The sequence below is a fragment of the Ahaetulla prasina genome, chromosome 5 (genome assembly GCF_028640845.1).
Source record: "Ahaetulla prasina isolate Xishuangbanna chromosome 5, ASM2864084v1, whole genome shotgun sequence".
NCBI lineage: Eukaryota > Metazoa > Chordata > Lepidosauria > Squamata > Colubridae > Ahaetulla > Ahaetulla prasina.
Window position 1 is genome coordinate 52,478,745 of NC_080543.1, and position 23,988 is coordinate 52,502,732.

Sequence of the window (23,988 nt, forward strand, 5' to 3'; positions counted from 1 at the left end):
AGAAATGAGGAAAGTAAGATTTGAAAAGTAAGGTCTGAGAATTTCTAGCCAGTTTTCCAGATCAGCCTATCTATCTGAAAGGATCTTCCTAGTAACATGTAAATCACATACCCACCTCTCATCTTCAGGAAAGATTCAGGACCTTAAACCCAGTATGAATCATGCATAAGACAATTTAAAGATATACTGAATTTTATCACTAGAATTGTAGGCTTTAAAACTGAAATTTATTTTGTTTCTATCAATATAGCCTCACAAAAGTAGAACTCAAGCTTGGAAATCTCAGCGGAAATAGTCAAAAATAGTAAATTGCCATAAAAGGCTCCTCTTAGTAGTCTCATTAGAAATGATTTCCTTTCTGGTTAAAATGTTGGCCACCATCCCTTTTAAACTTCATGGCATAACTATTTACTTTATAACATTCTAACATTAGTTTCCTTGCCAATAATACTATAGCTTCTTTTCATTGCCTGTTAAGGAAAAGAATTACACCAAGCTATGGTCAAAGATCCCATAAAAACAAGAAAGTACTCTCTAAACATGATTAGTTCTGTGTGCCTTAGGAGACTGGAACAAATGAAGAGGGAACTCTTTAGGGTAAATTTTTATAAATGTATTGTCTAGATCTACTCAGTTCAACTGCAATTAACTAAATTTGAAACAGCAATATACTATAAATGGGAGAACGGAGGGAGGGAGGGAAGAGGGGATTGGTTTAAACATTTTTTTTTCTGTGTATGCCTCCCACATAAAAATAATGTTATTTTACATTAAAATTAAAAATTAAAATTGCTTAGGGTCAGCAGCACAGGAGATAGTTAAACTGCAAGTAGTAGCTCCATCAAAGTACATGCATGATGTATTAAACAGTTACCTTATTTTAGTAATTGTTTATTGATGCAACTATATGTATTGATAACACTGTCTGCCAGGTATTTTTCAAGGAAGTCAGGAAGGAAAACACATTCACCTGAAATTAAGGGCTTTTTCTTATGTTTTCATGGCAATCCAATTCAATTGATTCACTATATATATGTTTGTTTACCACTGTAGAACATGAACATAGTTATTTAAGGATGGTGTTTATTTAGATTGTTAATTGCTCCATAAAAACCTCAGCAAAATATGCCTGTTCAAGTCAAATTTGTTGTATGCATAAATTAAGAAATTTTTCAGACAGGTTTGTGTTTACTACTAGTTTATTTATTTCCTTTTATTGCTTCTCATTTTTTTTTCTCCAAAGAAAAATGTTGATGTAAGGGGGAAATGATACCTGATGTTCTAAGTATGGAAAATAAAATAATTTGAAAAATATAAAGGAAATAAATGAAGTTTCATTACACTCTAATAAAATCTGGGGAGTGATACATGATTAGAGCTGGAAAAAATGATTTTGATTTCAAAACGTTTCAAACTCAAAACATTTCTCTTCAGTTGAAATAATCGTTTTGTGTTACAGATATTACCTCACCTTACCAGAAGCATTCCAAACTGCTCTGTTTTGAATTTAAACAAGAATTTTTAGATAAAAAAATGAAGTTGCTTCATCTCGGGAACACTTCCAGAATAATCAGAGCTGCTCCAGAGTTATTTTCAGTAGGACTGGAACAGTAGTTCAATATGTGAATTAGAATATTTCCAACTAAAAAAAGTACGTTTTAACTTAAAACTTTACACATTAAAACAACTCAACTAAAGATGTAAGTTAATTCAGAAGTATAAGACTAAATAAGAAGGGATGAAAATTAGCATTATATATAATAATATAATATATATGAAAATGGTGGATCAATTAAGAAGAGTTGGTTAAGAAAAGAAAGATATTGTATTGGAGTGCTGACAGATAACCAATCAAACCAACCGTCTGGAATGATATTTTTCTACATAAAATGAATTCCTATGGAAGAAATATATTGGAAACTTCATTTATTGGAAATACAATAGAATAGTTTTTGAAGCATCTGTAAATTGCTGAACTACCTTTGTGGCAATTTCATCTTTGAGAATATTAAAAAAGAGAAGACATATCACTTATACTTGATTGAATCTCCTTCCAAAGTAAGGCTCTAACTGATGAGGTACATACATCAGAAAGCTGGAGTAGATTGGATATATGATACAGGGGAGAGCAGCAATTATTTACTATCATTCAGGAAAACTTATTTCAATGGGTTTCAGAGAATACTGAAATAATGGAAGGAAATAAGGGAAATTGAAATTTTTCATTAAAGTTCCACCTGGGACTTATTTAGGACATAATGAGAAACTTCAGACACATTGTCTACATTTATGGACACTTGAAAATTATTTTCAGAAAGAAAATAAGGCAAGTACAGAACTAATCACCCAAATCATATAGCATATTTTTAATGTTCAAACTTTTGGGAAACAATGTAAGTTTTATAATGATGACAATGATGGTATAACAATATGAATTATAATTCAAATCTCACTTTTAAGAAAAAGATCTCCTTAATCTAAGGAGTTTTATTATAGAAATTTCCAAAGAAATTTAAATTATATAAGTAGGTGCTAACATGAATATTTACTCTAATTTCAAAGTTCATGTACAAATGTATCTTCTATGCTTACCTTTTTGAAGTCTTTGAATTCGAACAGAAAGTCAATATTGACTTAGGGAAGAGGCCTGAAACTCCATGCTTTTTATTAAACCAATTGATCCCCAAAATTCTGTTGCTAAGTGAAACAGTTGTTAAGTGCCCCATTTTATAAACTTTGTGGCTACAATTGTTAAGTGACTCATTGCCATTATTAGCTTAGTAACACGGTTAAGTGAACCTAACTTCCGCATTGACTTTGCTTATCAGAAGGTCACAAAAGATGATCACATAAATATCAGTCAGATGTATAAATTTTTATCCTGATAACATGGGGATTCTGAAATGGTTGTAAGTATGGAAAAATGGTCATAAATCACTTTTGCGGTGGCTGTTGTAATTTCAAATGGTCACCAAACAAATTGTTGTAAGTCAAGGACTACCTGTAGTGTCACAGCCTTTTAACATTAACATACTAACTTGATGTAAGCTATTATAATTAAGAACAGATTATGTTATATTTTTTGCACAGTTATTGTATGCATTTTAGCATTTTGAAAATCCTACACCTCTCCAGATACCCATATGGCTCCCATTCTGTTTATGTTCCATAAGGGATCTGGGTTTTTTTAATTAGATCTTGGGACAGGAAGGTTGGTAACCCTATATAAGTTATTTGGCAGTGGCACAGTGCCTCAGCAGTTAAGACATTGGGTTGTCAGTTGAAAAGCCAGCAGCCCAGATTCAAGACCTGAGTGCAACATGACAGGGTGAGCCACCATCCTCACCCCAGCTCCTGCCAATTTAGCAGTTCAAAAACATGTAAATCCGAGTAGATAAATAGGTACCATTCCAGTGGGAAGGTAACTTCACCCTGTGGAGGTGATGCTGGCCACATGACCATGAAAATGTCTTTGGACTGTGCTGGCTCAATGTCCTTAAAATAGAGATGAGCACTGCCCCCTTATAGTTCACAACAACTAGCAGAGTAAAATTCACAAGAGCTCCTTACCTTTTTATTATATTAATAAATGTTCATTACCTGATCAAAGATACAAAAAATCTCATTGTCCACAACTGTATGCTTATCAAGATCACAACATGCAGTAAGATTTTTTTTCCTCATATCTGCATTAAAATTTATCTAATTAATTGTCTTCTACCATGATGGCTTTTACAGATTTATAATTCTCAAACTTTTTCAAGCTGCACTAGTAAGGTTTATATAGCTTTCTGTAAAAAATTAATGAGAATAAAGGTCAGCATTATGCTAAATACTTTTTAAAAAATCTTTAGTGGAGTAAAGAGTACATTTCAATATCATTTTGGTTGATTGCTCTTCCATTCTTCAAATGAATAGGTTTTTTCCCCCCTCTGCAGCTGTTTGCCATGTTTGCAGAACTGTTTCTGCTATCTCATCAAGAGTTTCTTCAAGGTCTTCTCTGTTACTTTCTGGCAATTAAAAGTTCCATTATTCAAACAGCAATATAACCTCATTTTTATTCATACTGAAAATATATTCAATGCCATCTTAAAATTTTATACGCATGTTGCCATGTGACAAGATTGATGGCAAACAAATTTAATAAAAAATAAAAATAAAGAATTGAACAAAATCGATAATGAAGAATTTTTTTAAAAGTCACCACTATGGAAAGCAAACTGTTAGTATCCAAGCTGATTATCCCTCCCCTCCCCTCCCTGGCTCCCCTCCCTTCTTCTCTCTCCTCTCCTCTCCTCTCCTCTCCTCTCCTCTCCTTTCTTCTTCCAGAACCATTTTATAAAACTAGTTAATGGATTTATAAATAATATAAGGCACCTTATACTAATATCATCGCAAATAGAAGTACTTTATTTTTTAAAATGTAGGAATCATAGCAACTGGAGATAGAAATATATAAATCACAAATTCAAATTCAAAAAGTCTACTTAAATTACAAACCTTTCTATAACGATACTCTATTCCTCAAATGTATTTTAATAAATAAGAAGTGGTCCATGATGGATTGATGTGCAAAGTCAAACAATTATTCAGAATTCTTTTCCTTACTTTTGCACTAGATTAATAAAACACTATGTAAAGTGTGTAGGCAAGTGGGTAATAGAAAAATATATTCTAAATGTGCTTACCCATTAGTCTCAAATTACTTTTAGCCACTGTGAATTGATCCTCACATTTGAAAGATGACAATGATCTAAAAGGGAAGAAATGCAGATTGCCCACAAAAAAGGAAAGCTTCTATCCTTCTGCATAGAAAAAGCAAGAAAAAAGAGAAGTGAACTTTTTGCTCCTTTAACTTGCATAGATATAGATGTTCTTGTCTGGAAATAAAGTACTTAATAGAATTTTTCTGTTGCAACTTTAATTTTCAATCTAATAAATACTGTTAATTAGATCTGCTGGGTCTTGTTCATGAATTTAACTTGATCTAATTTAGACTGCAAGAAAGAAAGCCTGGCAACCATCAAGGGCCTCTTTTTGTCTTTTTACTAACTATTTTATTTTGTCTGTGTGTGTCAGATTCAACAATAATTAACTTGTCTCCATTAATCTATGATTTGCAATACTTTGAAATAAAAAGAATCTGCAAATTGTGATTATTTTGTAACAAAAACACCAGATTTCTCTCTCTCTCTTTTTTTTGGGGGGGGGGATTTATATCCCGCCCTTCTCCGAAGACTCAGGGCGGCTTACATTGTGTAAGGCAATAGTCTCATTCTATTTGTATATTTATATACAAAGTCAACTTATTGCCCCCCAACAATCTGGGTCCTCATTTTACCTACCTTATAAAGGATGGAAGGCTGAGTCAACCTTGGGCCTGGTGGGACTCGAGCCTGCAGTAATTGTAATTGCAGGCAGCTGTGTGTTAATAACAGGCTGCATTAGCCTGGTGAGCCACTTCCCAGCCCCTATTTGAGTTCAATGTCATTTTTCACAATTTGATCAATAAGCAGAGAAAATGCAGGAAATTATTAGTACTTGCCTAATAACTTCATATTTAACTTAGATATCTGTTAGGGGAAGGTTTAAAAAATAATCTATTACTGTGTAGATTGTGGGATGCAACCTTCTCTGTTATTTCTTAGCATAACAGTTCCATAAAATGAACGTAACCTCTTATGTGGCATGTAAGTGAATTGGTGCAGAGATAAATATAAGTAAAATGTCATGTTGTAGAATCAAAATTTTGAGATGGCTTGAACCAAGCATATATTATACAGTAGTCTCATTAAGTCAAGAAAAATCAAATTACAGATTCAATAGGAAAAGAAAGCTGCCATTCCAGAAACTAGAAAAAAGGTAAATCAAGACATTCGTGCATTTTTCTTATGAAAAGAACAAATGGCTTTATAAGTATTTCATATCTCTTTACAAATATAAAATCCAGTTAAATTCCCCTAAATTATACAAAGAAACATTTTTATGCTTCTTGAGTTTATCTTATCAGAATACTATTATCTGAACAAGGTATTATTGTTAGAGATAAGAAAGCAATTTTCCTACCATGCAGATTGCAAAACTAATACATATTTGGCTCTAATGTATGTGATAAATTTTACTGGTAAGGGAAGATTTTTTAAAAAATTATTGCTAAAGTGGTGATAAAAAAGCCTAATATGACAGTGCAGTATTCAGAGACTTAACAATTTGAAGTGGAATTATACATTACAACTATTTTATCATAACTTCTTATTCTGAAAATAGTTATCTTAATCAACAATAATTTTTCTATGAGTATATATAAAAAAGATGGAGAATAGACAAAAAAATGCAGGTGACCTCATAATACATAGTTAGTAGAGCAGAACTCTTTATCCAGAATAAAGAATCCAGCATTTAGAGTGTGCATGTGTCAATATCTTAAGGCAGTGAACATACTTAATACACCTTCCTCTTTCGATTTAATTAACTCTAAAATCTTATTGTAAAAGTTTCGATTTCATCTGAATCCTTAATCTGTTTATAACTCTCTAAGATAAAAATCGTGTTTAGATATTTGCTTTTTTTTCCAGATTCTTTAAATCCTTAAACTTATGATTATTTTTTTCTTTTGCTCAGAATTGAAAGCAAACTCACCTTTATTATATTTATAATAAAACTATTTTTGTTCATGCAAAATAATTCAGTGAGATAATGTAATAGCTGAGTAGCTGATAGTTTAAAAAATGCACAATTGAAATGCACAAAAGATTCCACATAGTCAAGGCTATGTTGGCTTAGATTGGAAATTGCCACAGGTTTTAGCACTGTTACAAAGGGAAAACTAAAAGTAGCTGCCTTATTACATGACAGTTCTGCATGTCTAACACAAACTGCTGCACAATTGTCTTTGTAATTTATATGCTGTTGTGCAGAAATGACAAGACCCGAGTTAGTCCCTTATTCAGCAGTTTAGAATATAGGGCACTTTACCTGTATAAGTGCAGAGAATTCATTGTCCTAGTATATCTAATTTTAGACTAATTGGTACAGGATTTTTGTGCTAAAATTATTCTTTCTTTAATTGCATTTTTTAATAATTAAAATTCATGGCAAAAATTAACCCCCAAGAAAAGATAAAAAAGTCATGTTTTGCCTGAATAGATGCCATGTTAAACACTTTATTCAGATTTGGAGTTTTCAAAAATATATTTTTTCTCCACTCCTAATCTTGATTATTTCTTTCAGGGGAAGAGGAAACAAACATCTCCCCTCTCCTATATAAAATAAAATTTAAAATTTTATCACAAAGGTGACATAATATTTGTACTTTCAGAAAACAGATTTGGGAGGGGAGGCAAGGAAAGAATAATAATTGATTTTGGGGAATGAAAAAAAAATGATTGGAAGTGCCTTTTCTGCAAGATAGTTTTGGGAATAACTGGTACTATGAAAATAGTACAGCTTCATAGAAGAAACTTTAGATAAAATGAAAAGATGCCAGCTCTATAAAGTAGACCAGACTACGAAACCAATGCCATATCAATCTAAAATTACTTTATTAAAACAGCTATAGTAACAAAATCTTGCAAGCCTGAATGTACTGATTTCCTCTTTCAATTTATCTTTATATAAATTAAGTATGTTTCTTGGATTGGGATTCTTGTCTGATAGTTGCCTTGGTAACAGATCTTCCCACTGTCCTTCAAGGCATTCTCCATGCCCTCTACAGTATACAACAAGACAAGAGTATATAAGATTAAAAGGCATACTAATGAATTTGGAGTAATATAATAGAAACTCCAGTAGTTTCAAAGGCTAGTGCTCAACTCTACCAAATGCAAGCACATGGAGATTCTACCCCATGCATCTACATGAAAAGGCAGCGGAAACAGTTTTCAAAACTGCAGTACAAGCCTTCTTCTGAAGATGGTTGCTTTAACAATTTTGAATGAGATGCTTTGTTGCATTTCCATGTTTTGTGAAAATCCTCTTTTAAATGTGTTGCACAGTCCTAATTTATTAGAATTCTACATTGTATTAATCAAGTTATTATCAAAGAGAAACAATTTGAATTCTGACAAATTTAAGGCCTATAAATAACATAAATATATTATGCCAGAATGCAAAAATAAAGTGTTAGATCCGATGATGGAAGAGACAGACACAGCTCTTTCAGTAACAACACTCTTTATTAGTAGACCAGTACAACCCAACAGAGTGCTAGTCTGGCAGTGTCCTCTTTATATAGAGGGCTGCCAGTTTAGCCAATGAGATTCAAGTATTTTCCCTCCTTTTTGGAGGACCTGAGTGAAAACTATAGCATACTCCTTATATGGTATATAACATAAAGTTTGTATGAACTGAGCGTTATAAAATAAATATGGTAAAAGGGTGTTTCTGAAGGTTCTGTAATGATAATAAAAAGGATTTTGTTACTCTTTTCTTGAATTCTTTCTTTATAATCTTTATAAATGTGTTTTTGATGTCTGTGTGCATAACTATATAATACTTTAAACAATATGAAGTGTTCTGTTGTTTTGTTTCCTATTAAATGCAAGTTTTAATAATGTTTCAAGTAGTACAGGATAAAGATATCTTATTTCCCTGATTTTTTATTTATTCATTTTACTTCATTATAGAGCTAATATGTACATGCAGTGGAGCCTTGGAATGTTATTTATTGTTGTTTTGTATAAAAATATGTTTTTTAAAAGGGGATTTTGCTTGAATCACTTAAACCACTGATGGCCAAATACACCTATTTTTGCTGTAGAGTTGATAGATGGAATGGAATAGAACAGAATATAATTTTTGAATAAAAGTTGTTTTAGCTGGTCAACTGATGTCTCTGCAAAGAAAATACTTAATTTGAACCTATCAAATCCAAGGTTTAGTGAGTGGTACTGAACTGGTATTCTAAAAAGTAACGGACACACTTGAGTGATTTTCTAGCTAATTCCTAGTTCTAAATTTAATCCAAGGCTGCCAATGTTGCCAAGGTAAATTATTTCTTAAACTGATCATGAATATATTTTAGAGTAGGATAAATCAGTGCATTATAGAAATATGAGAACAATAACTAAACTTATATGTTTTCCTTTAAATATGTTAAGGCTTTAAATGTCCTTTATGAGTGAAAAGTTCAATTACTTTGATTGCTGAGAATTGGGCAGCTGGGAAAAATAATGAAAATCTTATATGCTACGCATGAATCCTTTGGGTCTTCTTGCAACAAATACTTTTAGGTACTTGGGACTGGTGAATTAGGTTGACTGGTAAGAATTCCATATTTTTTTTTAATGTTAAGCAGTTTTAATAAATGCATAATACTGAAAGATTTCTTGGATTATATTTAGGCTAATTCCTACAATTCTTTGCATCACTGTCTAGGTTTATAGATTACTGTTTTGTAGTGTAGTAGAATCATACAAGATACCGGCCCAGGTAATCTTCAGAATTTTTTTTTCATCTAGTCATTTCAAATATACCAATGACCAATTAATATGATAAAACTCAAACATACCTATTGAATTAAATGTGAATTCAGCAATACTGATTCCTCTGCACTTTGTAAAACTTCTTAACACTGAATATACACTATTTGGAATGTACTCTGTATGCCTTCCTTTGTCACTCTGCCAATTCTTTGTCTAAGAGATTGCTAGACTCAGGTCATTTCCTTCTGCCTTTGTTCCTCAGCACAAACATCCAATTGTGTGTGTGTAAATTAAAATGTAACCTATTAAGTGTGTGTGTAAACTGATATATACCCACTTAAAGCTAATAGAGAACATAAATACTAACGAGTAGTCACAATTCCTGATTTCTCTGCAGGGCTTAATTTAAACAACAGAGGCAAAATAATTATAGCACACAAAGCATTTAAATTGTTTTCCTAACAATTGCTTTGTATATGTGTATAAACTGAAGATAAGCTGCTTTTTTAATCAAAGATAGGCAATATAAAACTATTTTACTCTGAATAAAAATTTAGTTGATATAATACTGTATATATAATATCAACTGAGATTTTATTTATATTGATATGTATATATAAGTTTATTTCTATGTATAAGTGTGTGTTGTTGGTTTTGTTTTACTTTGCTTTGCTTTGTTCTGTTTTGCTCAGTTTTGTGTTGTTGTGGCCCACCGGTGGCCAGCACAGCTGGCAGCAGATTCAAACAGTGAGGAGGTTGGGAATGAACATGGGCCAGTCCTGGAGTCTGGGGAAGGCTCAGATGAGGGATCTGCATTGGATGCAGAGAGAGGACCAGGGCCATCTGGTAGTTATGTGCTGTCTCCGGAGCCTCCAGAATTTGACATCAGCAACTCAGGAGTAAGGCTTGGAGATGATTGGCCCCTCCCATAAGACATAAAAGAGGAGCAAATGGATGTCAGCCTTGGCAGGAAGCAATTAGTTCATATAGTCAATTTAATTCCGTTTGACTCTGTGCTCCATTTGGCCTTACAAACTAATTGGCAATTAGGTTTCTGGCAGCGTTTCAAGGAAGTTAAAGGTGGGTGCTTATTAACATTACCCTAAAAGACTGGCAACTCAAGCAGACATCTGTCGGAATCTTTACAGACTGTTTGTGAATCATTATAGCTATGAATGACCATAATTCACAGCCATCTCAATAAAAGAGGTTTTTTGGGACTAAGATTGTGATTTATGCTTTCTCGGGAAGTCTAGGTCAGAACATGCATTCTTTTACTGTCTGTGTATATGCAACTGCTTGTTTGTAGTGCCCTTACCTAATTCTTGTAATAATGATTATAGTGTATTGAGACTCTTGACCTATTATTAAATAAAATATACATGAAAGCTCCCACTGCAAAGAAATTGCATTTTTTCTTGTGGAATCCAGATGTTGGTAACGTGCAACATGCCTTTACCAGAAGAGTGAACTCAACATCTTTATATATAAAAAAGTATGTATGTCACATGTAGGGTTCCTTTATTTTTTAGTTTAGCCTTTTCAGCAGCAGACTCAAAGTCTTTGCTTTCCTGTTTTAAATTGCTTGTTCATAAGGCAGCTTATATAACCTGTGTGGTGATGACTAAACACCTTTCTCATAGAAAGAACTAATGGGAATACATACAGGCAAACATTTAACCATAAAAATCAATCATATGTGTTGAGAAAAATAATCAGCTTATGTAGCGCTTATGAACACCACTTAATGAACAATTCAGTTAAGGAAAAAAATTCTAATTGATGTGAAATCAATATCTTTTCTGTTGGTGTTGCAAAAATATTTTTAAACATGAGACACTCTGAAATTAATCAAATTTAACAGATCTTCTGACATATAATCATTATTTGAACATGTATTGAATAACTTTATTACACCTAAAAGTGGTTTGAATGGAATTAAATATCATATAATTGCATTATAATTCACTTCTCTCTTCCATTCCTTTATGATATTTCTTCTCCTTATTGATAAATAAACTTTGGAACTTATGTAAGTCTCTTTATTAAAGATTGAATATTACCAAAATACATTTTCTCATTAAATATTAAGAGCAAAAATACAATTTTTTCATAATAACAAAATGGAATTAGATCCTTTGTCACTGAGACTGTTGAAGGTGGAAATAATCATTCTGAGACTGTTATATGCTAAAAAGTGATGTTGACATCAATCTTAATTAATCAAAATTGCATGTGATTTTCCAAATCTCCTGGACACAGAATAACTGGCTTTAACTTTTAAATAAAATATCTGAAAAGTAAACTCTAAACTTTACAGTTTCTTCCCATCCTCCAACCATTTTTTAAAAATTAATATTCATTTAAATTTGAGTAGACATAACCCAAGAATTAAAAAACAGTGTAAAAAGAATAAATTAAAAATGTTCATAGATAAACCATGTAATTTAGTGGAAAAGCATGTTTTGTATACAAAGTTCTAGATTGACTCTCCAGTATCAGGAGGTTGGAATGAAATTTCCTTACTTGAAAATTTGGACAAGATAATGCATAATGCGTCAAATATTATCTTGAACTTGGTCATCAAATCTTGAGTGAAAACTCTGGTTAATTTATATGACTTATTGTCAAATAAATTGACAATATTTAAATTGAAAATTATAGCTGACTTATTTTTGGCTGTTCTTGCCATCTTCTCCAGCACCAAAATTCAAAATGATGAATACTCTTTCTCTCCTGCTTCTTCAAAGTCCAACGTTCACATTCATATAGTACCAGCCACAAGGGAAATAATTGCTTGCAAGATTCTGTTCTTGGTTGACATGGACCTTTCAGAATGTGAATCTCTTTCCTTAGGCTTCCATTAACTTTCTCCCAAGTGCTAGTTAGCAGCATATTTCTTAACATCTAATTCCCTTATTGTTGATACTCAGTTCTGAAAGGTAGAAATACATATTAGAAAAAAGAACCTAAACACTAAGTACAAGCTTGATGGACATTACCTTACAGATGACCCCCACCCTGTTAAAGACCTTGGAGTTTTCATATCAAATGATCTAAGTGCCAAAGTCCACTGCAACTACATCACAAAAAAGGCTTTAAGAGTTGTAAACCTAATCTTGCGTAGCTTCTTCTCCAAAAACACTACACTACTAACCAGAGCATATAAAACATTTGCTAGACCAATTCTTGAATACAGCTCGACTGTCTGGAACCCATACCACATTTCTGACATCAGTACAATTGCACGTGTCCAGAAATATTTTACAAGAAGAGTTCTCCACTCCTCTGAATACAAAAAAACACCTTATGTCACTGTTGTGTCTTCAGCCCCTGAGCCGGGCCTCCTGGCAGAGAGTGACTCAGTGAGGGGGAAGAGCCGACAGGGCTTCCCTCTGCAGGACCTTCCTCTCTGGCTCCGCTCCAGGTCCCAGAGACAGGCCAGGTGGAGGAGATGATGAGGCCTCTTTCTCCCGTACCTTCCCCCTCCCAGGAAATGCCTCAAGATGCAGCTGCTGACGATCAGTCCTGGTTAGATTCCAGACATCTCAGAAAGGAGAGGTGGGAACAACAAAAGAAGGGGTGGGGCAGGCCTAGAGAGTGCTGAGTCATGGAGCCACATCCCACAGGGTATAAAGCAGGAGGAGCTGCTCTATAGCTTCTTGTGATGGACAAAAACTGAGTAAATTGCTGGCAGATATAGTAAGCTCGCTTGTCTGCTTGGTTGTGGTTGGTGGGGACAGAACAGCCACCAGACTTGAAATCCTGGGTTTAGAAAATTTAGAACTACGTCACTTTCGACATGACTTGAGTTTAACTCATAGAATCATCTATTACAATGTCCTTCCTGTTGAAGACTACTTCAGCTTCAATTGCAACAATACACAGGCACACAATATATTTAAACTTAATGTGAACCGCTCCAGTCTTGATTGTAGAAAATATGACTTCAATAACAGAGTTGTTAATGCTTGGAATAAACTACCTGACTCTGTGGTCTCTTTCCAAAATCCCCAAAGCTTCAACCAAAAACTATCTACTATTGACCTCACCCCATTTCTAAGAGGTTTGTAAGAGGTGTGCATAAGTGCACAAGCGTGCCTACCCTTCCTTTCCTATTGTTTCCTTTTGTTATATCCAATTAATATAGTTATTACATACTCATACTTATATATATGCTTATATATTGTATAGTTATTATATGCTTATGCTTATATATACTGTGTGACAAATAAAATAAATAAAAAAAATTTTTTAAAAAATTGAAAAGGTCTGTTGCTGCCATTAACTCCTTGCAGGACTCTTGCCTGGACTTTTTGGTGGGTGAATGCAATTAATTCACAAGAGGTAAATAAAGAGGGATTTTTTGTGACAAGGAGTCTGTTTCTTGCTTCTGCTAAGGCTGGGTCAGAACAGGGGTGGGGGAGGGAAAGAGAGAGAGAAAGAAACAGAGACAAAGACAGAGACAGAGACAGAGACAGAGACAGAGAGAGGGGGGAGGACAAGAGAGAGAAGAGACACAGAGACACAGAGAGACAGAGACAGAGAGTGAGACAGAGACAGAGAGACAGAGAGAAATAGAGAGAGAGAGAGAGAGGGAAAGAGAGAGAAAGAGAGGGAAAGAAAGAGAAAAGACAGACAGACAGAAAGAATGAAATAGATAGATAGATAGATAGATAGATAGATAGATAGATAGATAGATAGATAGATAGAGACAGAGAGAGACAGTCAAGTGACTGGGTGGAGTGGGTGATATTGAGTTGGCCACACCCACCCAAGTTTTGTGGCTCCCAGTGTTTTCTTTTCTGTGGGAAACTGGTCCAAATGGCTCTTTGAGTGTTTAAGGTTGCAGACCCCTGGCATATGTTGTTGACAGTTTCTCCCTCTAATTTTAAAAGAACAACCTTTTCTACTCCAGCCACCCTAAGTATATATTTAATATATATGTTAAAAAATAGGGAATATATAGCTTTTCTCACCCCTTGACTGAACGCAGTCTATTTTTCTGTTTTGAGTATAGAGTCGATATAGGCTTTTGAGGAAAACAATTTCCCTAAAGACATTCCACAGTTGGATATGGTTAATATAATTAAAGGTGTTGAGTTTACACATATTGATCTTTGGGAACATACTCCTCAGTTATCCAGTGGTATATCAGTAATAATGTTTCTTGTTCTTTGTCCCTTTCAGTAACCAAATTATTCTTTAATCTATGTTGAATGATCATTATTTTGCTAGCAGGAAAAACTGAAGATGCTATATGATGGTCTGTGCATTCCATTGCTTCTTTTATTTTCTTTTTAATAATGGTATATAGACTGATCTCTTTAAATCTATTGACCACTCTCTCATTCTCCAGATTCAGAATCTACCAATCTACCATATTTTGTAAATTAATAATTTATTAAATCAGTGTATCCAGTCCCTTAATCATTTTGAGTAAATATATTATAATTCTTATGTATTAATCTGTTCTGATTATCTTCTTTAAACCTTCTTTATAAAATCCTTAAGAAGTCATCTCTGCAAGTAACATAATCATGCAAATGAATTTAATTCCTGTGATGTTTTAGCTAATCAAAATGTTTTGTACTAATTTCTTTAAATATAAAATACGTCATTGCTTGAAATATAAGTTATATGTGCTGGAGCTTGAAATTTCTCTTTAAATAAATTTAGGATAGGAAAAAGAGTGTAGAGTTCTTAGAACATTAGAACATTCTACCTCTGTGGAATTAGGAAAAAAAAATGTTCAATATCTATCCTGTGCCTGTGGTTTCCAAAGCAACAAGGAACAATTTATGTATTAAACATTAATTTATTCCCCAGTTTTGATGTTAGTTGTTGTTTCATAAGCTCTTCTTGATTACTGAAAATGTACTTTATATCAGATAACATGAATAAACAGAACTCTCTTTGTTTTGGTAGTGCAGATTTATATTCTATAGATTAGGTTGTTGGCTTGGTAGAGCAAGAGGTTGAAAATATTACTATAGCCAAAGGAAAAAAAAATCTTACAGACTATATAAAAAAAATACATCAAGAAAGACCAACATATCAAGACATTTATCACCCTGCAGCAATTATTGTTCCAGCTCTGGATTTCTGTGAATGGGAAGCAATTATCAGCATTTCTCTAAATCTGAAACAATGATTAAAGCTAAGGGAGATACAGTGATGGGGAAGAACTATTATAGCCTCTCTAAATTTCTTGATTATACAATGTAAGAAACAATTGTGAAAACCTCCCTTACAGAAGCGAAAAGTTTCAGAGGAGTGCCTGAAAAGACTACCATTTAAATAATTTGAATTTAAAAAGTTCGTCATAAATATTTTTTTCTCCCAGGGATATTTAGTGTAAAAGCAAAGCTTCCACCTTAGGCATATATGTACAGTTATTTTAAAAACACACAGTACAAGTGGTAAATAAAATTATGAATAAAATTAAATACTGTAGTTTATAGAAGAAATCATAATCAGGTTTAAAGACAGTCCATGTATATATTGGGAATATACCTATGTGTGTGTGTTTGTGTGTGTATATCCACACACACCCCCGCACACACATGCATATATTCATGTATACACACATACATACACATGTACATACACACATATATGCATATGCATACACAATTACACACACACACTTACACATACACATATGTATAGTCTTTTGCATTCCTACCTTTGGAGTGTAGCTCTCCAAAATAGTGTACAATACTGTATGTAGCTGATTTCAGAATTAAACTGAAGTGGGACTTAGAAAAAGCTATCTGTTTGTTTATCATATTTATATCATGTCAGAATTGTATACAGGTTCTCTCAGCAGCTAGCTAGCTATCAGGATGTTTTCATAAGTCTCAAGTGTTCATTGAAAATTTCAAACCAAAACTTTGTATTTCCAAACTATTTTTAGTTCTTGGCTGGTAACATTGTCTGTTTCTAGAAGCATCAGAAAAAAATGGTTTAGTTTAACATAGCAAATTACAGACTTAAAGCAGAAACTAAACAGTTTATATGAACATAGTGTGAAGATTAGGCATCTAAAACAGATATATAGTACTTTGGAAAGGAAGGTTTTGGAAATAAGAAACCATAAGGTAAAAAAATCCCTGATTTTATGGATGCAAGGTAGTTTAGAGATAAGATTTCACAATCAGCAATAATATAAGGAAGACATATGATATTCCAATTTTCTGTTCTAGTCTGAAACTAAGCACATTTGTACATGTTCACATTCATTACAGAGTTTATCAGATCAAAGGGAATCATGGGTAATCTTCTGTTTTAATCACCCTAAGATTATATTTGTTAACAACATTAATTGGTCACCAAAGAAAAATTGAATTCAAAAAATTGAATATTTTTTCAGTCAGTATCTTCTTTCAGTTTCAACTTGTGAGGCTTGAGAAGTATGATGGCCATTTTGAAATATTCTACCAGCCTGTTAATGGAAATTAGGAAAGCTTCCTCTAAAATATTTTCACCTAAAAATAAAGTCAATCATTTTCAAATTTTCCTCTCCTCATTTTCTTTACTGCTGAATGGTGTTGTTTTTTTAAAATTTGGTTTTCAGTTTTAATTGGAAAAGGATGCAATTGCATATGATTTCTCAATGAAAGAAGAGACAATGTGAGCAAGTAATGAAAAATTAATCTGACAAGTAATCAAGCAATGTGCACAAACCTTATGGTTTTCTAATCCTCTTTTTAACATTAAATAAAAATGATTTCTTTTCTGTAGATTATGAAATATCTTTGATGATTGCCACTGAATTATTCACTTAGACGAAAAACTGGCAGTTATTAACCAAGACTCATTTCAAGCTACATTTAGTTCAAGCTGTATAATATTCTGATATAGGTTACTATGGTTCTATTTCCTATTTCACTTTTGCCTTGATGAGTAGCTAAATTGCTAAAAAGGCCAACTAGCACTATTTAGATAGATAATACCATAAAATGGTCAGGATTATTAGTGTATTTTAATCTTTTTGCTATTTGCTATTTTTGTCATCTATTAAATAATTTGGGTTAGGTCATTGGCTCACAGAAATTTTCTTTTCTTAACAGAGAGACAGAATGACCATCTGTGGGTAATAAAGCAGAAAGAGTGGGACCACTTTCTGACTTCTTGTTAACTTGCAAACTTTGAATTTGCATGTGAAAAGCTGCCAAGGAACATTCCTGCCTCCCTGCCTCCCTACCTTGCTTCCCTCCCAGCTTTGAAATTCAGCCAGATTCCCCTTTTACTTTGCTTGGAGGGAGAAAGCCAGTAGAGAGAGACTTCTCTGCCAAAACATACAGTAAAAGTTTTTTAAAAAAACTTCTCTCTATCTCTGTGTGTATTTTTATATGTATTCTTTGCATTGTATATGTATAGTTTGCGTTACATTACACCAGGAGTGTCCAAACTTGGCAACTTTAATTCCCAGAATTCCTCAGCCAGCTTTGCTTTGAATTCTGGGAGTTAAAGTCCACAAGTCTTAAAGTTGCCAAGTTTGGACATCCCTGCATTACACTCTTATTGACACAAAGTAATCTTTAACAGTGCAGGTTTGCTTTAGTGGTTAAGGGCCTGGGCTAGAAACTGGAAGAGTATTCGTTCTAGTTTTAGGTACAAAGCTAGCTGGGTGACTTTAGGCCAGTCACTCTTTCTCAGTCCTAGAAAGGTTTCAATAGTAAACCACTTCTAAAGTCTTCCTTTAGGGACTAGTTCCAAAATCAACACTGGCTTGAAGGGATCAAATAATAATATTAAAAGAATCTCTAACAAATGTTCTTGGCCATGTTCAGTCAGAATTGCTCTTTGTTTTTCTCTAGACTCTCTAAGAATCTCTTTTGCTATTTAAACTTGGAAGAAGATTCCCAAGCAAGAGGAAATCTCATATCGGGTTCAAAGGACATTTTCAGCCTCTCATTCAAATGGTGACTAAAGCCTAAGTCAGACTATGTACCAGAATTTCAGGGACAGAACCTAACATTCTCTAAAACCCATCAAGTTCTATTAGATACCAGAGGGGCACTTATCAAATAGGCTCTACACCCAAAAGCAGAGGGAAGCTGTGAAGAACTTGAAAGAGTGATGTGAACGCATCCAACCTCCAGATCATTTTTACCTATAACAAATCATGTACATATTTTCGGCTAGCTCAGCCACAGTTGTGCCAGATGCTGTGAAAAGAAACAAGCCAACTTGGTTTTCTTTTCCATCCGTGACTTTGTTTATTGGGTCTGCTACAAACCGTGTCTCAGTAATAGTCGAGGTCTCTCTGTACAAAGTCGGGACTGAGAGTTTCTGCCTCTCAGGCCCTTTTAAACATCCCATGCTGCTTACGCCCCACCTCATGGCTGACCTGCTCAGTTGATTGGATGCCTGGCTGTTCTCTCCCTCCTTGTCCAATGGCCTTAGCTGCCACGTCATCTGCCAGATCCCGGAACAGAGGCAGCTCTTCGTGACACCCAAGCCTCATCTCCCGCTATCCCGGCCACCAGTGTGATGATCCCCTCCTCATGCTTCCCAGATGCAGATCTCTGCACCACTCAAATGAGTCCTCAATGATTTGTCTTTTCAGATCTTTGATTAGGGGCTGCTCCCTGATCCAGATCCCTGTTGAGTCATGTGTGGAGCCGGAGCTGGGCTCGACACATATCACCTCCCACATACAAATCACATTGGCACTATCTTGAGACAGAAAACCAGATCTGTTATCTGGCTATCTTCTCTCAAAGCCATAAAAATCTTCCAAACTGTAACATACAGTAAATATTTTCATCATTTTATTTTAGGTCATCCAGCAGTTTATGAAATAAAATTGTTTTATAACAAAACAATATCAGTTTCATTATAAAACTATTTTATTTCTTGATAAATTCAAGAAACTAATAAATTCAAAATTTTATAACATGTTCAGAGATATTTTAATGACTAATTTTAATGGTTATGTACCCGTTTGCCCAGAATTTAAAATGTAGTACATTAAATTTTTAGTTTAAAAAAACAGGTTTAGTCCATTTTCTGTGTGGAAAGTTATTTCATGTAAATTCTGTTTGTTATTATTTATTAGATATAAATTATAACTATAACACATATTTAACCTATAACAATGGATATGTACTTTGCTGATCTTGTAAAAGTCTTATAGTGAAAATATAATTTTGTGTTGTATGATATAAAAGAAAAACAAATGGAAATAAAATCCATTTAAAAATGTTCCTGTTTTATCAGAAATAGTCATTCTACCTTCAGTTTTATAATCCCTTTTGCAAAAACACAAAAGCTTTTTTTCCCAAGCTGCTTTGCATATTAACTTGAAAAGCATGCAATCTTCAAATCTAAAGTATGCTAGCAGCTTTAATATCAGCTTATTTTAAGCCTTGCAATAATTCCTTACAATGTTTTATTCACAATATATAAAACTGTAAAGGCTTTTGCAGCAATAAAGATTTAACTACTAAACAAGGAGGGAGAGTAAGTTAACGCAGAGACAGCAACTGCTATTTGCCAGTGGATCTCAACAGCGTAGTCTAGGGGGAATTCTTAACAATTTTTCTCTCTGGGTGAACAGTGTACTTGCCTAGTCTGAGATACTCAGTAGAAATCAAAGCCTTCAATTAATGGGCCCTTAAGAAACAACAGTAAAGATGAAAAGATGTAATCTTGCAGTCACAACCTGAACGCTCATGGTTGCTGCTGTTATTTTTTTCCCCCCACCTGAGACAGTCTGGCATATATCTGCTGGAAATGCAAGATTACAGGAGTATCTGAGGAAATCAGAATAGCAAGTGGACATACTTCAATAGGTGAGAAAGAAGGAATGGATTTTTATCAGATCAAAGAAAAAGAAAGCATTATAACAAGAGTTCACAAAAGAATCAAATCTCCGTAAGGAAAAATATCAAACAAAAGAAGCAATCGGAAGAAGGTACAGGACATTGCATCTAGGAGTGAGCAGATGTACTTGCATACTGCAAGAAGACTAAGAAAAGAGATATAGTAATTGGTGATTCTCTATTCTATTCTATTCTATTCTATTCTATTCTATTCTATTCTATTCTATTCTATTCTATTCTATTCTCACATCACATCACATCACATCATATCACATTACATTACATTATACCAATATGTAAAGCTGGGCACATTGCTTCTGATGTTTACCGGAACTATGGATATACCTGACAGAAAAAAATGACTTATCAATTCCTTTTAATCTATGAGGAGACAAAGAACAACTACTACCATATCATTATGAGTTGAAGATACAGAAAGAAAGGAAATAAATACTCTAATTTTCAACCAGGTGTGATTATTCTTGTTATTAGAATATTTTATTTATTTATTTTATTTATTTATGTTGTCACACAGTATATATAAGCATAAGCATGAAATAACTATACAAGATATAAGCATATATATATAAGTATGAGTATATAATAACTATATTAATTGGATATAACAAAAGGAAACAATAGGACAGGAACGGTAGGCACGCTTGACAACAACAGAAATATAAATAACAACAGAATATAATATATAAATATAAATAACAACAGAATGTAAATAATAATAACAGAATATAATAACAACAAAAAGATAAAATCTGTTCAAAAAGAACAACAACAGAGGTAGAGAATGGGGTATATTGTCTGCAAAAATGCAATCATACTTGCTTAGAATTCCAAATGAATGACCTTGATGATATTGTAAAATATTTCTGAATAGAAATAAAGCGATAGCAAAATAAAAGCAAAAATGTTATTGAGGTCTACTTATACATCTAACCAAGAACATAATAAAGAGAACATTTAGTCTATGAAGTAAAGGAATAATTGTAATTAATTCTAATGAAAATATTTATTTATTTATTTATTTATTTATTTATTTATTTATTTATTTATTTATAATTAGGAAGGATAGCTATATAGATAGGTCAAAAGTGTGTTTCTTGATCTCTCAGTTTATCAATGAAAAGATATCAAAAAAGTTTGTCCATGTTTTGCATGGTCAACATTTGTATTAGTAATTTTGAAGAAGACATGGAAAAAATGTTTACCAAATTTACCAAATGTTTACCAAATTTGCAAATGACGTAATGTTGGGTGGAATAGCTATTAGGCTTAGGACTGGGTTACTTACGGAACCGCTGCTGCCACCAATAGCCTCCCATCGACCTGTGCGCTCCCACAGGGAGGGTCTCCTTAGGGTGGGGTCAGCCAAACAATATCGGCTGGTGACCCCCAGGGGGAGAGCTTTCTCTGTGAGGGCTCCTACCCTCTGAAACGACCTTCCTCCGGGGTTACGATCACTCCCCGACCTCCAGGCCTTCCGATGTGAGCTCAAAACCCTCTTGTTTCATCGCACAGGGTTGGCCTAATTTTGTTACGGTTTTTTAATTGGGATTTTATTATCGTTTTAACAGTTTTAATGGGAGCCAAAATTTAATTAGATTTTTATAGTATTTTTAATTGTATTATGAATATTGTTTTATATTTGGCTGTAAACCACCCTGAGTCCTTCGGGAGAAGGGCGGTATAGAAATTTAATAAAATAAAAATAATAAATAAATATTACCCAGGTGATAGGAATAAAAATCCAAATGATAGGTTATTGAAATAGTCTGAGAATAATGACATTTAAAACAGACAAATACAAAACATGTCTATTAGAAAATCAAAATCAAATGCACAAATTTTAAAAAGTAAGTTTTAGTGAAAAGGGTTTTGATAAAGTAGTGGGTTGGACTTTGAGTGTGAGTAAGTAATATTGCAAATGAAACATTAAATTGCTTCAACCTAATATAATTTCCCTATTATGGGAGATAAATCATCCTCTTTATGATACAATGGTAAAATTCCACTTTGAATATTGTGGTACTTCAGAATATCTATCCTGCTTATCTTAAACAATCTTCAGACAAGCAAGAGGTACAAAACATAACTATGGGTCCACACCATAACACAGACAGACAGTTAGAAACAGGAGCAAGATTGGACTAACCAATTATCAAAATGAAAATAATGGATGTTACTGGACTCTTATTGCTCATTTTTCTAATCCTGACCCCAGGGTTTATTGCTAGTGAATCCAAGAAGCATTCTGTTTTCCCTATGACATACTCAACTAAACATTGAAACACCGATGTATCCAGTGGTGAGATTCAAGTAATTTAACAACCGGTTCTCTGACCTAATGATTTCTTCCAACAACCAATTTGCCAGACTGTTCAGAAAGTTAACAACCAGCTCTCGCGAAGTGGTGCGAACCGGCTGAATCCCACCACTGGATGTATCTAAATTACTCTGGCATGATGTCAAGACCACTACAGGAAGATTCCTTACTTGGAAAGACAATGCCCCTGTGACGTTGGACACACAAAACAACAGAACATGTGCAACTATTTCCTTAACAATGATGGCAAGAAAGGTCATAAAATGTGTGAAAGGTCACTGAACAGCTGTCTTGCTTAGCAACAGGGATTCGAGGCTCAATGATGGACATACAGTAAGTCAAGGGGTACCCCTACCCTTCCCTTACAAGTGTGTCAATTATCAGTAATCTGGCAGGCCTTTGCTCTCAAATTCTCAATCTGATCCACAGTGATTCACACCCACTGTTGGAGGATGGATTGAGTAAAATGCTTCAAAACTCATTTTAACAATGGTCTTGCTTAGCAACCAAAATTTTGGGCTCAATTGTGGTCATAAGTTGAGGACTATCTCTGTCTTCCTCCAAATGTCAGTCTTGTCCTAGTAAACTCCTTCCCTTTTCTGGGAATTTTCCTCTCTGTTAGATGCACCAAAATAACCCAGGTGATATAAGGTCTACTGCTGAACCAGGGAGTAGGACTAGATGACCTCCCTTCTAACCCTCCTATTCTATGATTCTGTAAGTATCTCCTGCTGGGGCAGGGGGTTGGACAAGATGACTTCTGAGGTCCCTTCCAGCCCTGGATTCCTGTGCTGTTTCAAAGCATCTGAAGCTGTGTCTAGCGCCAGGGTTTGTGGTCCTCTCTTTTTTCTCTCACTCTCTTCCTTCATCTATCTATCTATCTATCTATCTATCTATCTATCTATCTATCTATCTATCTATCTATCTATCTATCTATCTATCTATCTATCTACCTACCTACCTACCTACCTACCTACCTACCTACCTACCTACCTACCTACCTACCTATCTATCTATCTATCTATCTATCTATCTATCTATCTATCTATCTATCTATCTATCTGCTTACCTACCTACTTACCTACCTACCTACCTACCTACCTATCTATCTATCTATCTATCTATCTATCTATCTATCTATCTATCTATCTATCTATCTATCTACTTACCTACCTACTTACTTACCTACCTACTTACCTATCCATCCATCCATCCATCCATCCTTCCATCCATCCATCCATCCATCCTGGGACAAACGGTGTTTTGGCAAATGGGCCATGCCAAAGGGCATGGAACAGAATAGCGGAGGCCCATTGGCCAGGGCGAACAGCTAGGGGAGGGCCAGTCAAGGAGGAAAGCTAGAGGTTAATTCATGGAGGCAGGAGACTGGAGA